This window comes from Eriocheir sinensis, chromosome 49 (assembly GCF_024679095.1).
Source record: "Eriocheir sinensis breed Jianghai 21 chromosome 49, ASM2467909v1, whole genome shotgun sequence".
In the NCBI taxonomy this organism is placed as follows: Eukaryota; Metazoa; Arthropoda; class Malacostraca; order Decapoda; family Varunidae; genus Eriocheir; species Eriocheir sinensis.
In genome coordinates this window covers 202,799-221,038 of record NC_066557.1, presented here as the reverse complement: position 1 = coordinate 221,038, position 18,240 = coordinate 202,799, and the positions used below count along the sequence as shown (strand labels likewise).

The window sequence follows — 18,240 nt, the reverse complement described above, 5'->3', positions numbered from 1 at the left end:
ATTGCCAGATAGTCGTACTCAGAGCATCGTATTTACCTGTTTCTGACCCTTAACTATTGCCCAGAAACACTAATAATCAATCATTATGACTATAACAATATATGAATCTAGTTATCGGGGCCCAGGAGAGAGTTTTTATGTCAGAAATCGTCAACAATAAGAGGCTGAAGACGACTTGCTGCCAACTATAGGCTGCTTCTTCTCCCGTTATGCCTCGTAGTCATGTTTCCCGATGATGACTAGCTGCCTCTCTCTACTCCACCTCCTCAACCATTGTCAGCAGCTCAGACTCACTGAACCTCGGCCGCCGCATTTTCCTGTGGTTGAGCCATTTTCTGGGTAAAAGTACTTTCATGCCGTAAGGTGAGCGATATCGTACTCAGAGCATAGTATTTACCGGTTTCTAACGCCCAAGTTGCCTAACTATTGCCAAAAAACATGAGGATCTAACTCTTTTAATTATAACTATAAATGAGTTTCGTTATTGCAGCCCTGAAGACCGTTTTGGGGTAGGAAGTTGGAAATATAAGCGACTGAGTACGACAATCTGACAACGTTGGCCGCCACAGCTGAGGAATGCAGCCGTATGATTAGCTGAATTTTTTCAAAGACTTGCTGTGATTGGCTGTCGAGTCTGATGACATCATCGTGGCGCTTACCCAATCAGTTGGCTTTCTGCAGTAGCGAGGCCCGAGCGATATCGTTCAGTAGGGATGGGCAAGTACCGTTAATTTGAGTACCGGTAGTACCGGTACCGAAAACTCAAGTACCGTTAGTACCGGTACCGGTACCCAAAGGATTTTTTTTTTCTTAATGACTTCTGATGAAATTCCCAAACAAATTTCCTGTAAAGAAAACCCTCTCTCTTCCTTCAACATAATATCAACTAGAGTAGAAATGCAACGTTTAGGAGCCTTCTGATTAAGGTAAAATCACTTAGGTTTAAGGACAGACCACCTAGTCTGTACCATGGGGTCTGTGTGGTCTAATTTTCTATGTAAATCTATAAAATCTCTCTCTCTCTCTCTCTGAATGAAGTGAATATTTATTTTTTCGAAAAAAAAATAGCATGTATAGTTATTATGGATGTACTCGATCATAGTCTAATAACAATTAAAATATTTATTAGCAACCTAAAAAAGAAAAAGAATCGGACATGAAGAATTATCCAGTACGTAACTCCAATAAATAAATCAAATAATGGAAACGGGAGCTGTGATGGAAACGGAAAGCAGGACAAAATGGTGGGAACTTGGGGAGACGGTCAGCGGGGCAGTGACTCAGCGTCTACACACAGGCCCCATACCACATGGAGGCGGGCGAGCACCGAGTGATCATTAAGCTTCCCGGAACCCAAGTGATCATGATGCTTCGCGGTACCAGTACCGATAGCAGTTATCGATACCAGTACCGGCGGGTGATCATTGCTTCCCGGAACCCAAGTGATCATGATGCTTCGCGGTACCAGTACCGATAGCAGTTATCGATACAGTGCCCGAATTTACAATTAATCTTAAACCGCTAAGTTTGACTTTAGGGCGAGTTTAACTTTATTCTTCATCTTATCCCTCATAAGTTGATCTTAGCTGACGGGATATTTTAGGCGGGCCCAAACCCGTATTAAGGAGCCTCGAACTTCAGTCGCCAAGATGGCCGAAAGTCAACAAGCCCGCCAGCGCCTAGTGAAGACTTTTCAAGAGCGAAGAGACGTTCTGAATACTTTGAGTGACGCAGAACTATTGAAACGCCACAGACTGGATCGTGCAGGAGTACTGTTCGTAACGGATTTGGTGAGAGGGGCCCTGCAAAGCCCTACTTCAAGGAGTTTTGCATTGACACCCGAAATGAAAGTAATTATTACACTGCGTTACTTAGCAACGGGGAAAATGCAGATGTGTAACAGTGAAGATCTTGGTCCATCACAGTCGTCAGTAAGCAAAGCGATCACCGATACCCTCAAGGCACTTACACAACCAGCCATACTTGTCCAATTCATTCGATTTCCTCGCACCGTCCCTGAAATCCGAGAGAAACAACAAGAATTTGTGCAAGTTGCAAACTTCCCTGGCATTGTTGGTGTAATAGATTGCACGCATGTCAGGATACTGGCCCCCAGGGAATATGAAGCAGACTATGTCAACAGGAAGAATTTCCATAGCATAAACACACAATTAGTGTTTGATGCCAAATATAATATTCTTAATGTTGTAGCTAACTGGCCTGGGTCCACTCATGATGCTCGTATTTGGCGTGAGAGTGGCCTCAAACGCATGTTTGAGGATCATCATATACCACCGGATTCATGTCATCTATTAGGGGACAGTGGCTAGTGGCTACCCTTGCAGACGGTATCTGTTGACTCCCTTCCCTCGGCCACAGACTGACAGCCAGGCAGCATACAACAGGTAATTTCATTGTGGGGAAATTTGATGGTAATTCTTAAGCGAATACCAGCAGGCAGATTTCTCATTCAAGAGATTTTTTTATTATGAGTTTTGATGTAATCTTTAATGAACCTACATGTAACCTAACATAAAATTGATTCAGTGAATTTTCATATAACCCTGCCTAGGGGGTCTTCTCCCCCAATACATGTATCTATTTGCAATGGATTTGTGTACTGGGGAAAAGACTCAATGAAGAGCAAAAGAGGAATCTAATAATTGTCTTGTCATATGGGTGTAAATGTAGAGTAACACAACCTAACAAAGCTGACGCAGTGAATTTTCATATAACCCAAGTACATACAAACATTTCTAAATGAATTTATGTGTTGGGGAGAAGACTCAATGAAGAGCAGAAGAGGAATCTAAGAATCGTCTTGTCATGCGGGTGTACATGTAGAGTAATGCAACCTAACAAAGCTGATGCAGTGAATTTTCATAGAACCCAAGTATATACATACAAACATTTCTAAATGAATTTATGTGCTGGGGAGAAGACTCAATGAAGAGCAGAAGAGGAAGAGGAATTCTCTGTCATGTGGGTGTACATGTAGAGTAACACGACCCAACATTAACATAATATAAATTAAACTGGATATTCCAAAATATATTTGATACCAATTATATACACTGTCCAAATGAATTAATAGAGTAAAGAAAGTGAAGTAAGTTCCCCCACCAGTATTTTATCAAATTTATTTAAATTTTAACCAAACCTAACCTAATCTCTTCAAGACTAAAATAATACTTAATTTACTGTGTGTCCGTTGTTAGCGTAACTTATAGGAGACACTGTACATCAGTTATGAATGAATGTATATTAAGAGCACAGTAACATTCAGAAGACAAATCCAAAATCATTCTTAACAACCCTTTACTGTTACAGGGCACACAAGAAAACCCGGAGTATTGTGGAACGAGGAATAGGCCAACTGAAACGCCGGTTCCATGTCCTGCATGGTGAAGTCCGGCTCAGCCCTGAATAAACCTGCCAAGTAATCCTTGCCTGTGCTCTGCTTCACAACCTATGCAAGAGGAGGAATATTCAGCTGCTAGATGAAAACGTCGTAGATGTGGATGACATCAATGAGGTTGAAGATGAACATCAAGAAGGTATACATTCAACCAGTATTATCTTCAGATAATCCCATTTGTCTGCATGCTGCCCAGACACGCAGTGCCCAAAACTGGTAACAATAGGGGGAATCTTTTCATACCTACATTTGGAATGATTTCATGTCTAGTTTCTCCTCCAAAACAGGGAATCTATTAATTTTCCAATAACCATAGTTCATGTTGAGATTGTTGAAAGTGCTAGTAAATGTACCATACAACGGAATGATATTGCAATAATTTTTATAAAACATCTAATATACTATGTCTCATCTCATTTCTACAGTGCAGTTGCCACAGGATGCAGCAAATGGAACACGTTTCAGGGAGGTGTTCTGCAACCACCATTTCCAGTAATTATTTTGATCTTTTTAAACAGACAATGCAACTTTTGCAACTTCTCAGCTTCATGCTTTTCACTCAAACATCTATACATGCAAATCTGTTTCATTACAATTATCTATTGGATATTTGAATAATTCTTTTGCAGACTTTATTTTCTTTTGACATTTGTAATATTGGTACTCATTGCTATTTTTTTTTTGCCTTCACAGTGCCGAGCCATGAATCCATATCAGCCTGTACAAGTTGACACATCTTCAAGCAACACGTCAACCATGCATGGGGGCTCTACAGGAATGCTTGACCTTCCTCTGGAACGCATGGCTCTGCGGCCGGGTCCCTTAAACTTTGCATTAACATTACCAACCAGGTCACGCTGAGAGGGAAGACTACTTATTTATCCCTGCTTCACCTCAGTAAGTGGTACTTCGACCCCTGCTCCACCTCTCTAAGGGTCAAGGGAACACGCTTCAAACCCTGCTCCATCTCCCCAAGGGCTCGAAGTAACGCGATGTGGAGGACCAGCGTGGAGGACTCAGCCGAACGCCAACACCTTTACCCGGCTTCCCATTCAGCTCTCACCGCCATATGGGGTTGCTGCCTAAAGAGGGGTTTGATCTAGCGTCACCTCCACCTAACTACGCCAGGTCACTTTCCTTCACACACGCTAAAGTTTTTTTTCTAGGAGGATGAAAAAATAACCAAATTCACAATTGTATTTATTTATTAGGCTGCCATGGACCTCTGTCTGGAAAGAAAACAAAACTTCAGTCCATATGACGCCTTTGTAAAATGATTAAGCAGGACACAGCAAGAAGCAAATATATGTGGTGCAGAGATTAATCAAGCTGTAAAGTGGGGTGCAGGTACCAAGCATGACTTAATACGAAGCATTGCATTATGAGTAAATTAATATTTCCACGTTTACTGCAATTTTGTGGTGTACGTTATAATTTTGTTATTCTGAATTGAAATGTGTTTAGTATTTACTATGATCACCACTTCACTATAAACATAGGATAAGCTGTGGGGGAAAAGTAAGAATAAATATATATAAATATACTCTCAATGATGCTATTTTTCCTATACCTCTTACTTTGGTTTTCTAATGATTGAACGTATGCAGCGCTCATTCGCTTGTATGCTGCCACTGCCTCCTCGTAGGCTATAGCCACTATGTGGTTATCAGAATTCAGAGCGCTATTGAGCACAGGAGGTGCAGATGGTTTCAGGACGAGCCGAGTTACCCTCGTCTGAAACAGAAAGAGTAAACATACAAATAGAGAAATTAACGTTCTTACTATTTTTCCTGTACTTCTTACTTTGGATGTTTAATAACTATGTATGCAGCACAAATTTTCTTAGAAACTTTTACTGCCTCCTTGCATATGACTAAAGCCTCTCTGCTGGTGGGGCAGTTGGATGGAAGGGGAGGAGGTACTGGAGGTGGAGATGGGCTACGCAAGAACTTCCTTACCATTACATCCCCACTGGCCGGGCTGGGTTCCATTCCAGTTGGAGGTGGCTCAAGACGACCCACCTTGCTGGTGCTGGAGGCATCATCATCCCTAAAAAAGAAATTTGCATTAAAAAATGCACAGTAATACACTATGTACTGAGCACAATACTTCTTTGTAGGAGAATGAAAAAAAAAAAAAAGTTTGAACTGCCATGAATGGCAAATCCTTAGTTACATTTTTTATGTTAATGACGGAGTCAAATAAGCAACTAATAAGCTGTAGAAGGAAATGCTGAGTGCCTATGCATATCAGTGCCCCACTAATTATCTACGGGCAATTCTGGAATCAAACCTGTGACTGCAGGATTGAGTTGGGCATGTTAACTGAAACTGTACCAGTCTTAGGCTACCATGATAACACCTACCAAAATAACTTATAAATCAAGCAGTAGGCACTCAGAACCCCCCACACATCAGCATCGGGTAATTACAAAGAGGTAAAGGTACCCATTTGTTGACCAGCCCGAAAGGGAGGATGAACAGCTGGGTGAGCTGCACACAGACCGCCCGGGCCTGCAGAGTAGTAGCCAGGCACGCTGACCACCAGACCACAGAGGCGTATTATATAAAGTTATATAAAGTTGATGCTAAGCTGTTTTACCTGAAGTGGGTGCAAAGAGAACGTCTAAATCAAATGTCTTCTTTTTAAAGAATAATATCAAACAGTAGTACTTACAAGTCTGCTTCCATGAGGGCTGTGTCATTTTGGGATATCCCTTTGGATATACCCCTCGCTGTACTGCTGTCCTCCCCGATGACTCTGAGGACTGCCTCTGTGATGTCACACAGAGAGGTATCCACCGCTGAGCCACCACCTGTAACAAGGTCCAAATTAATCTTAACACATAGCCTGGTCAACCCAAACCTAGAAGGAAAAGCAGATAATTGTGGAGTCTCTGTGCCTCCAAAATACATACGATATGACGCTTCCATATTATATTTAAGGGACGAAATACATGTCCCTCAACCATAATATGAAGGCTCAAGTACTTAAAATTAAAAAGAAGGTGGGGGTGCATATTTAAACTACCCCAACTGAACTTTACATAACCTAACCCCTCATGGGGGGCTTAACCCCCTGAACCAACCCCACATAACGCCTTCTGCTAATGAATGTAAACATACAATTACTTATAGGGATCCATCAAAACGGCGCTGCCCCACAGCAATGCTATCGGGAGATTCATTTCGAAAATGTATATTTTCTCCGTAAGTAGATCACAGAAATGCTTCATTTCAGATAGACAGCATGATTGCAATGCCTTTACCCCACAATTTCCTCCTCACTACCAGGGAGAGCAGTAATATATGTTACTTCTATCATCACTTCTAGATGCAGTATATGTATGATGCAGCAGTAAAACTAGAGGCGCATAGTGACTCTCCATATTTACCTTTAATTTCTAGATAAGTGATTACTATTTAAACATGCAGTACAGAACAAATATCTCCAAACGGGATGATTGCAAATTCCTTGTCCACTTTTACCTTGCTTACTAATCCTCATACGAACATAACGAAAATATATCAATACTACAAAATTTGCTACTGTTACTCACCTGTCTTTCTTTGGGCTTCCCTCATAGCAGAAAGCCGTTGAATGGAAGTGGTCTTGGTATTCTGCCACTTCTTCTCGACTTCTGCGTGGCTGCGGCTGAGCCCAAACGTAGAATTGAGGCTGTCTGTCACCTCCTCCCACGCTGCCCGCTTGTCGTTGTATGTTAAAGTAGGGCTGAATTTGCCCCTCAGTATGGTCTTCCTTAACCCAACTTGCTCTACTATGTGCAGAGTGTGGCAGTCTTTCCAATTCACTCCCCTTTTCCTCTTGGGAGAAGTGAAATCGGCAATATTTTCCATAATTACTCCGTCAGAGGGTGGGTGATGGAGGAATGAGGAAGACGAACAGGTACGCCAAGGCAAGTATAGAAAGGTAGCGTCACTCTCATAGAACGTGAAGAACCAAATTTTGAAATTAGCTTTTTTATTAGGACCTCTCGGATGTTTTTTATGTTATAAACTACTTCAATAAAATAAAATAAGATGTGGATTTTTTGTTATATACTCTATGAAGCAATTGTCGATGAATAAAAAATATAAATAGAAATGTTCACGGCATCTCATCCTGGACGATGATTGGCTGGCGTCCCGATAAGCTCCGCCCCTTCCTCGAGCCTAATTAAGCCCCGCCCCATCCTCGTTGTCTGCCCAAACCGACGACTTCACACACCTCACTCCCACCCTGTTTCCTGACCCCAACATTCATTTTTACGAAAAACTGAGACCACCATCATCTTCCTGAGAAAATTCTGCATCACACTAGCATAAATTTGTAACAATAATGTAAAATTACACATACGAAAATCAGAGTTAAGTGAACTATGGAGTAAACATGTTCTTGCACTTATTTCCCTTCAACTCCTTAGTACTCAGCTGGTTTTCGTCGCATCACTTTTATAAGCCCAGATCCTGAATCTGCATGCTTTTCTGCTTCTGATGGTGTGTGGTACGTCCCGAGGTAAAAATATGCATAGGGTCAAAATCGCCTCCGAACATAAGCCGAGCCGTGACGGCTTTCATTTGCTTCGGCATTTGTTTACTCAAGTCAGACTCGCCGCTCACACACAGATGGGGCGTGAGGTGCGCGGCGAGTCTGACTTGAGTAAATAAATGCCGAAGCAACTTTTACATTATTGTTACAAATTTATGCTAGTGTGATGCAGAATTTTTTCAAGAAGATGATGGTGGTCTTAGGTTTTCGTAAAAATGAATGTTGGGGTCAGGAAACAGGGTGGGAGTGAGATGTGTGAAGTCATCGGTTTGGGCAGACAACGAGGATGGGGCGGGGCCGAGCGTGAAGGCTATAGGAGTTACCAACGAGTGATTTCCTCCCGCCTGTATGACTATACCTTCTCTATACTTGCCTTGAGGTACGCGTGTCCGTGTATACATTCAAGTGAAAAAAAAAAGAATATCACCTTGCGCGGATGATAAACGTAACCTTTATTTTATAAATACTACCTTATTATGCCCATATTTCTGAAGTATATCATCATATAACATTGATAAAGTAGTATTACTACATATTCAATCACTGAAGTGTTGGAATTCTGCAATTTAAAAAATACATCTTTTGCCAGGATAAATTTTCATACTGGATCAGCTGTTGAGCGAAGTTGAACTTATTTTTTCATTTAAGCTCAGCTTTAAGTTAAACTTGAGATTCAGTGGAACTTTTAAGTTGAAGATTAAGATTAATTGTAAATCTGCTGGGCCCAGGTACCGGTACTGGTATCGATAACTGCTATCGGTACTGGTACCGCGAAGCATCATGATCACTTGGGTTCCGGGAAGCTTAATGATCACTCGGCACTGCGCATTGCCGTTAGGATCTTAGTGACGCTCGGTGCTCGCCCGCCTCCATGTGGTATGGGCTGGGCCTTGGTCTCCTCGCCCCGCGCCATCACACAGTACGTAGGCATCCTTTCCTACCAGCTCGATTATTCATATTAGGCTACATATTTCGTATGTTTGACTCTCATAAAAAATACCTTCTTCCGAAAATAAATGTTTTTTTTTTATTACATGCAGAAAAAAGCTTCCATAAGCACAGTACAATTATGGCATATATACACTCATTAGGCTACATATTACGCAGGTTTGACGCTCATAAAATAACTCTTTACGAAACTGAATGTGTTTTTGCTATTATATGCGAAGAAAATCTTTCATAAACACTGTACAAATATGGAATACATAAACATATTAGGCTACACGAGCAAACATAATTGCATCTGAGCATTTCATTATTATTTATTATATCGCATGACAAGTGTATATGGTAAAGGTCAAAATTTACATATGGAGGCAAGAAGACGGGGTTGTCAAGATTAAAAAAGGTCAAGGCTGATGAAAGCAATGTTTTTAAATATTACGATGTGATTATTGTGATTCTTATATGTTATATATTAATATATGCTTAATAAAGACCAAAAGTATTCTGGATCTAATTCTTGAGTTATGCCCCTGAAAAGCACAATGCAATCCGATGTGACTTAATTCCATGTGTACAGTCCGTCGTCGATGAACAGTTGGCCCCCCCCAAAACTCAAGGCTGGATCCGCCCTTGTGTGTAGACGCTGAGTCACTGCCCCGCTGACCGTCTCCCCAAGTTCCCACCATTTTGTCCTGCTTTCCGTTTCCATCACAGCTCCCGTTTCCATTATTTTATTTATTTATTGGAGTTACTGGATAATTTTTCATGTCCGATTCTTTTTCTTTTTTAGGTTGCTAATAAATATTGTTATTGTTATTAGACTATGATCGAGTACCCACTACCCATATCACAGAGATATCCACTCACTAAGTGGTGATCTCTCTCTCTCTCTCTCTCTCTCTCTCTCTCTCTCTCTCTCTCTCTCTCTCTCTCTCTCTCTCTCCTGCTACACCTCCAATATTTAATCATCTTATATAATTCATCATGCAATTCTTTATAGCCAAAAACTCTCGCCAAGGGATTGAAACTCTTTTTTCGTTAATGCTTTATTGGATAAATATGATCTCTCTCTCTCTCTCTCTCTCTCTCTCTCTCTCTCTCTCTCTCTCTCTCTCTCTCTCTCTCTCTCTCTCTCTCTCTCTCTCTCTCTCTCTAAAAGTTAACGAGTCATACGAATTTAACAGTGGCAAGTAAAAAGAAAACGAAGTCTTGGGTTAAAAGTTAGAAAACGCTAATATATATTGTTATTGTTATTAGACTATGATCGAGTTCCCACTACCCATATCACCGAGATATCCACTTACTAATAAGTGGTGATCTCTCTCTCTCTCTCTCTGAATGAAGTGAATATTTATTTTTTCGATAAAAAAATAGCATGTATAGTTATTATGGATGTACTCGATCATAGTCTAATAACAATAACAATATTTATTAACAACCTAAAAAAAAAATCTGACATGAAGAATTATCAATAAATCCAATAAATAAATCCGAGCAGCTGGGGCGGTACACACAAACGTTCTTAGCATCGCTAAGTGCACTTAACGGCAAAGAATCGTTAAGTTTTCTACTTAAAATGGCGCTGGGCCGCTTAGCGCTGAAGCTGGAGCACTTAGCGGGCGGAAAATTTAAGGCGGGAAAGGGGCTCCCTTAGCACCGTTAAAAATGCATAAGTATTGCAACATGGTGGATTACAGCGGGCGGAAAGGCATCACCTCCTAATATATCTGCCTCGTCTAGACGAATTGGAGGCGTGTAATGATTTGAAACTCATCCTGAAATATCTGTGGACTGTGCTGACCGTGCTGAGATGAGTGGTTCGGCGAGGCGGACCTTGGAAACACCTACATGGCCATCACGACTGAAGTGGTGTTCGCTGACAGGTAAAATGCAGGTGCAACCTTCACAGACTGACAGAGATTGAGTGATAACAGACACTGGAGACCCTCCAGGCGATGGCTGGTGACCGCCTGCCACCATCCACAGGCTGTCACACAAGGAGCCCTGGGAGTAACCTTGCTGGAAGCCCCGCGGGCCTCAGTGTGTGGCTGGCGTTATACAGCCCCCAGCCATCGCCTGGAGGGCATCCAGTGTCTGTTATCACTCACCTTAGGTAGTCTGTGAAGGTCCAGTCATCACTGGTGCACGTGTATCTTACCTGTGATCAACACCGGCAGCCACAGACTCCTGCCCAAGGAACGAACACAGGTGAGCCAATATTTTACCTCGCCAGACTTATCCTTTACAACATTCAACTCTTTAAACCTAACACACCTGTTAATCTTGTGACTGACTTCAACAAACGTTTCCCACCAATCTTACCAAACCCTAAACAATACCTATTTGGGTCACTAGTGTCTGTTATTTAATTTTTACTTGACTAACCTCCCAGCAACGATAAACCAAACCTAACCTGGGTAAATTTATCATTGACATATAGTTATTTCAACAATCTGTTATTGAAGATAGCCAGTTTTAACCAAATCAACAATTATTTAGAAAAGTTGATATTTTTAACCTAACTTAAATGTCAGAAGTGTTCTAACAAAATTACCTTCCTTTGCTTACTTTTAGTAACCAAACCAAATCAATTTGACGTACCGGTAGCTCTTAAACCGAACTTGCTCTAGTACTCAAGCTTGCATCACTTATGACTTTTTCCTTTAATCCTAAATCAACTTGTTTAGAAACCTTGCTCTGACATACCTAACTTAATATAAGTTCACCTCTCTAACTCAGATAAATTTCCGATTTGTGTTACTGACTATTTTTAAACAAACATTTTGATTTTGGACGTAAATTTTTACCAAACTAACTATCATTCAGAATGTTGCCTTATTTTAACTTAACAAAAAATTATAAACGTCACCTAACCTCATTGATCCTACTTAACGAACGGCAGCTATCCTTTCTGTAAAATACCTCCCAGGAATCCCTGGGTGTTGCAAAATGATACTAATACCCATGCTAGCTAGCATTGTAGTATTGTTTAATTTGTTTTGGTCATGTCTTTTTTTTCACATTTGAAATTAATTAGTTCACAGTATATTATGGCTTTTGTTATTTGCAGCTTCCTTTCTTATGAAGATCTAAAAGTGAATTTTATGATTATTCTTAGTCTTACTCCCAAATAGCTATTAAAGTCAACCAACAATGCTAAAATCTTTTTGAACAAAAAAAATTGCAAATTGGTCCATGAGTCAAGAGTTTTGACTTCTGGACAAGTATAGATATAGATATAGGGCAGGTACCAAAGCATTTCTAATTGTAATGTATCTATTTGCAGTGATCGTGATGACATTGACAACAACGAGCAAGTCCTCCTAGACCTAGAGTGACCTCAAGCTGGTATTCGCCACATAACATTATTGTTTAATCATTTAGTTTTGTCATCCAGCATCAAGCAATCATTCCCATGCAAGAATATAATGCACAATATAAGCAACTTCAATTGCTAGAAAATAAGACAATGTTGCCAGCCCATATAGTGTGCACTGTGCAGTAAATAACTCATGTAGATAATGCCTGTTATTTTATCACATACTTATGTTGATGCAATGTCTTTTAGTTCTTGCTTCGGGTATATTAATTACTAATCCATTCTTATTTCTCCGACGGCCATTTCCTGTGTTGATACGTCAATCAGTTCAGTACTTTTATTTTCTTAGCTTGTGTTTTGCAATTCTTTGCCAATTAAATCACTGGACACATCTTAATAAATATCACAGATTTAATTATCATATATCAGTCCCATAAGTTTATTTCAGATGCTCTTAAAACAACATCTGTCCATTCATAGTCCAACTTAACCTGGTAGCAGCAACAGGCCAAATTTGTGGCTTTACCGTGTGCCAGCGATGGGCCACATTTTTGCCATGATATAAACCCCCAAAAATAGATGATGCATAAACTGATCACAAATGTGTTGATATATATTATGAAATGGTTTGCGTGAGTGATGATTTTTTCTCTTTTTTCTCGCTAGGAGGTACCTTTAAGAAACATGATCCCTCCAGCTACCAGGTTAACATCTTTTAGAATAGTACACTAATCAAGAAAAACACCCCAATAAATATATATAGATATATATATATATATATATATATATATATATATATATATATATATATATATATATATATATATATATATATAATGTTGTTTATTTGAACTTGCACTCATGTTTCAGGGCCAAACATGATGTGGAAGAAGAAATCAGTTGTCTCCATCAGTCGGGTTTGTGCCATGGCAGCTTTCTCCAGCTGTCCGGCAGGGGTCCAGTCCATGCCATGGAGAAATTCAGCCCCCAACAATGAGATGGCATGCCCGAGATGGATCCGCAGCTTCTCCAATCAATCAATCCTTGCAATGCCTTTTCTCTTTCCTCTCCTTCTGCACCACCATGCTTACACATAACTGATCCAAGGTACTGAAACTCATTACCCTCCTCCATTTCTTCACCATTCAAAATTATTTGGCATTCTTTTTCACATTCAGTGCCCACTCTATATGGGCATACAAACTCTACAACCTCCCTTCTACTCCGCTCACAAACCATCACTTTACTTTTGTTGACATTTACTTTCAACTTTCTCCTTTTACATACACTATCAAAAACACTGACCAAATTTTGTAAGTCACTTTCATTTTCTGCATTGAGCACCGTGTCATCAGCAAATAAGATTGAATTCATCACCCACTTCCTTCCCTCCCTCAGCATACATTTTTACTTCAATTTCCCCAACTTTGCCCTTCATTTCTCATAACACCATCCATATAAATATTGAACAACCACGATGACATGACACACCCCTGCCTTAGCCCACTTTCATCTCAAAATGTTCACTTGTTTCTCCACTAATTTTGACACATGCAGATGCATCCTCATAGAAAGACTTTATTGCATAAAGCAGTTTTCCTCCCACACCATATATCTTTAAGACGTCCCACAATGCCAGCCAATCGACTCTGTCATAAACTTTCTTTAGAATAACTAGATCCATGAAGGCAGCATAGTATTTTTTCCTTTTGCTAATATTTTTTCTAATAAAACACCATCCTGAAGGAAAATATCTGATCCACACATCCTCTTCCCTTCCTGAAGTCTCCTTGTTCTTCACTGATTTTCTCTTCTGTAAGTCTTTGCGCAGTCTCAATTAGGACTTTTCCATATACCTTTCCAGGTAGCCTACACTCAGCAGACTTATACCCCTACAACTCCCACCTCCCCTCTCCTGCCCTTCCCCTTGTAAACTGGGACCATGATGGCTTTTGTCAAGTCTGCTGGGACCTCCCCCCCCCTTCCCAGGCCACTTCACATATCTTGACCATTCATATAGTAACTTCATCTCCACACTTCAACATTTCTGCTGTGATTCCTCTCAATTCATTCATCATCATCATCTCATCGACGCCTGCTCTTAGGAGCTCCCACCAGGGGATGGCCACGGCAGAAGTTTCCATCTTTCTCTATCCTTGCCTGCTCAAAGTTTCTCAAGGATCTCTCATCCTTCTCCCTAACGTACTCCTGCACCCTATCTCTCCATTTCACTGGAGGTCGTCCTCTAACATTCCCTCCCTCAATCTCACATACACCCTTCTGGTCATCTTACTCTCCTCCATTCGCTCCATGTGGCCAAACCACTTTAAAGTCACTTATTCCCTTCACCCCCGTGACACATTCCAAAACGCTCATACTCACTTTCATTACTTATTCCATCCATTCTACTCACACCACAAGCACTCCTCAAATAACTCATTTCCACTGCCTGCACTCTAGACCTCTGACTTTCATTCAAGGCCCATGTTTCACTTGCATATGTGAGGGTTGGTACTATTATTGTATTTTCAACTGATAACTGATCCAGGGTACTTAAACTCATTGACCTCCTCCATTTCTTCACCATTCAGAATTATTTTGCATTCTTTTTCACATTCAGTTCCCACTCTATATGGGCATACAAAATCTACAACTTCACTTCTACTCCCCTCACAAACCATCACTTTACTTTTGTTGACATTTACTTTCAGCTTTCTCCTTTTACAGACGCTATGAAAATCACTGACCAAGTGTTGTAAGTCACTTTCATTTTCTGCAATGAGCACTGTGTCATCAGTAAACAGGATTGAATTCAGCACCTACTGCCTTCCCTCAGCGTACATTTTTACTCCAACTTTGCCCTTTATTTCTCTCATGACACCATCCATATTAATATTGAACAACCATGGTGACATGACACGCCCCTGCCTTAATCCCACCTTTATCTCAAAATGTTCACTTGTTTCTCCACCAATTTTGACACATGCAGATGCATCCTCATAGAAAGACTTTATTGCACTAAGCAGTTTTCCTCCCACACCATAAATCTTTAAAACATCCCACAATGCAATCCAATTGAATTTGTCATATGCTTTTTCAAAGTCCATGAAGGCAGCGTATAGTTTCTTTCCTTTTGCTATTATTTTTTCTCCTACCATCCTGAAGGAAAATATTTGATTGATTCCATCAGTTCCTGCTGCTTTTCCATTTGTTAATCTTTTTAATGCCTGATTTACTTCTTCATATGTTATACTTCTTTCTTTATATACTCCTCCTCTACCTCCGCTCAAAACTGTTGCTGTTACAGCTGCTGGACGTCCATCATCAAAATTCATTAAGTTTTTGAAATATTCTCTCCATGTCTCTTTCACAGCTTCCCCGTCTTTGAACATCTTTCCATTCTCACCCATAACTTCATTAATTTTCCTTGGGGAGATATTATTGGGGTTATGCTTTTCTTTCGTTTTTTACTTCTTTCCAATATGATTTCCTGTTCCCTTTATATTTTTCACTTAGTCTTTTCCAAAGTCTTCACCAACTCTCTTCTTACTTTCTTTTATTGCTTGTTTTAATTTAATTTTGCATTCTCTATATTTCTTTTTCCTTTCCCTTTTTACTTGCTCAACCACATTTCTTTCTTAAGTTTTCTTAAAAAGTTCCCTTTTCTCCCTTACTATCCTCCTTATCTCTTCTGTCCACCATGAATTTCCTTTTCTTTTTCCATCTCTCACCACTTTCATCCCTACCACTTTTTTGTTGTAGTTAACACTACTTCTTTAAATGTTCTAAAAACTTTTTCAGTATCTGTACTATTTTCACACTTTCCCATTTTTCACTTAAGGCCTCTGCCATTTCACGTTATACTCATCTTTTATTTCTTTTTTCCTGTAACTTTTCTATCTTCAGTATTTCCTTTTTTACTTCACCTTTCTTTTCAAACACCCACTTTTGCAAGATGGTCAGAGCCATCGAACATCCCGCTTACTACCTTCGCGTCACAGATATCCTTTCTCAGTCTTCCATCTACTGCCACATAATCAATCAATCCTTTCTGCTCATAATCATTCCCCCTCCTCCATGTGTATATGTGGATATAGGCAAAAGTAATAAAGCCCCACACATCAGAAGTTGTATTGCTTTGCCTAGGTTATGCAGATGATGTAGTATTAGTGGAAGGATTTTGCCTGATCCTAAATGACTTTGGTATGGAATGGAAACTTATCTTTAAACATAATAATGGAAATTCACACCAGCAGTAGGACAGCGGGTGCTGGGAAACAATATCTTAGAGGTAATAGAAACACATGGTTATTTAGCATTTGAGATCAGCAAGGAGGCCATAGGAGAAAGTACAAAGAAAACTGAATGAAGCCAAGGTAAGGAAAATGACGGGTGTTAACATCAGTGGTAGAGAAGGGAAATTACCCAGTATGAATATAGAAGTTGCCTTTGGATTGGGAAGGTAGTAACCCCACAGCTATCTTGTATGGGTCAGCAGGACTAACACTGAAGATGTCGGGAGATTAGAAGTCATTCAAGACCAGTTGGCATGATAGTGTTCACATGCTCTCAGGAAATGGGGTGAAGCTTCTGAGAAAGGTTAACAAAGGGGAAGCTGAGTTTCAAAGAGAGGAAATGAGTGAACACCGGTGGGCCAAATTAATATAACACTGGAAATTCAAGACAATCCCCTTTGGAAAAAGGAAATATACAGAGAGGGAAAGCATATGATGACACTGGAGCAGAGTGAAACAATGTGAATGGGAGACCTGTCAAAGATAGTTGAGAGAAGTGGCCTCTGTGAATGGAGAAGTACCTATACCTATCTATAGTACAGCAGATAGGTGTAGAAGCTCGGGAAACATTAGAACATTTTATAATAGTACTAGTGATTGTGTGCCTTGACCCACTGAGGTAAAGATATACCAGAGTAACCTGACAAAGTTGATATATATCAAAATAAATAAACAAGAAAGTCACTGAACACACGAGTCTGAAATTATGGTAGCCATCTCACGCGAGGCTAATGCATTATGTGTTGTATGTTGGTCTCTGAATACAGTACAGTGACAAACAGCTTGAATATTGAAGAAACTTCAAACTATTGAGGAGTGTGAATTAACGCATCTTAGCACATTGCATTTTGGCGGTAGAGGGGTCAGTTTAGGTTGGTCATAGGCTAGGTATAGTTAGGTTTGGTCAGGTCTGGTTAGATTTAGTTTGTTTTTGACTTGTTTACTTTTATTATTTGGTAATTCCGTGTGATACGCTTCGCGCTTCGCCTTTGTTGTCACAGGTGTGGATGAAACTGTCGTGCATGTGATACTGGTGTGTGGGAGATACCGGAGAGAAAGGACGGAGATGATGAGGGTGGCACTGAGTGAGATGGGCTGGGATGTGAATGGGAGGATTGCAAGAACAGAGAGGGAATGGATGCTGCTGCTGCTGGGACTGAGTGCTGAAGCAAATGATAGAATTGTAGAAGCCATGAAGAGTTTTCTGAAAAAGATGTGGTGTGCAAGAAATAGGCATTGGAAGATTTGTAATGGATACTGCTTGTTTTGTTTTTATTTTTACAGGTTGTGCCGATGCGAAGGCCTGCCTCTCCAACGGGTCACCTGTACAGCAAGAGCAAGAGCAAGTTGCGCGCGCATCCAGGCAGCACCTCCATTACCTCAACATTGCAATCCGCGGGGGCACGGTCGACATCCTTAATCAGGTAATATCCATGTAAATAATAATTTCCATGACGCGTCCATTATATCGTGAATTCTATAGGCCTTTGTTCAGGTGCCCATGAGAGTAATTATGTCAGGGAAGCGGAAATTACGTGTAACAAGTGGTTCGGTGTGGTTGGTTCGACACATGGCAGACATATCTCGTAAACCTCCCACGCCCATGCCTTCACAAGCTATGCGGGCGTGTCAAAAACTCGATGTTAGGTTAGACCCAGCAAACACAAGTACGTCGGGCCTTCAGTGGGCCGTCGTGTGTTGTACGTAGCGGCGGC

General features: G+C 40.5%; 3 long non-coding RNA genes across 5 annotated transcripts in view; 2 read left to right on the top strand and 1 right to left on the bottom strand.

The window, feature by feature from the left end:
- Positions 1-3,500: 3,500 nt before the first annotated feature.
- On the top strand, positions 3,501-4,961 carry LOC126981684 (uncharacterized). The gene is made up of 3 exons (XR_007734043.1): positions 3,501-3,557; positions 3,844-3,910; positions 4,112-4,961. It is a non-coding gene; the product is annotated as an uncharacterized LOC126981684 (long non-coding RNA).
- Positions 4,144-18,240, bottom strand: part of LOC126981680 (uncharacterized) — a 77,169-nt gene continuing 63,072 nt past the window's right edge. The window contains exons 3-5 of one of the 2 annotated variants that reach the window (XR_007734039.1): positions 5,377-5,467; positions 4,996-5,152; positions 4,144-4,647 (exon numbers count right to left, since the gene is read on the bottom strand). This is a non-coding gene — a long non-coding RNA (uncharacterized LOC126981680). The remainder of the gene's footprint in view (positions 4,648-4,995; positions 5,153-5,376; positions 5,468-18,240) is intronic. The other variant, XR_007734037.1, reaches the window with a different exon arrangement.
- Positions 10,578-18,240, top strand: part of LOC126981678 (uncharacterized) — an 86,154-nt gene continuing 78,491 nt past the window's right edge. Inside the window, exons 1-2 of one of the 2 annotated variants that reach the window (XR_007734033.1) lie at positions 10,578-11,119; positions 12,198-12,259. This is a non-coding gene — a long non-coding RNA (uncharacterized LOC126981678). The remainder of the gene's footprint in view (positions 11,120-12,197; positions 12,260-18,240) is intronic. The other variant, XR_007734034.1, reaches the window with a different exon arrangement.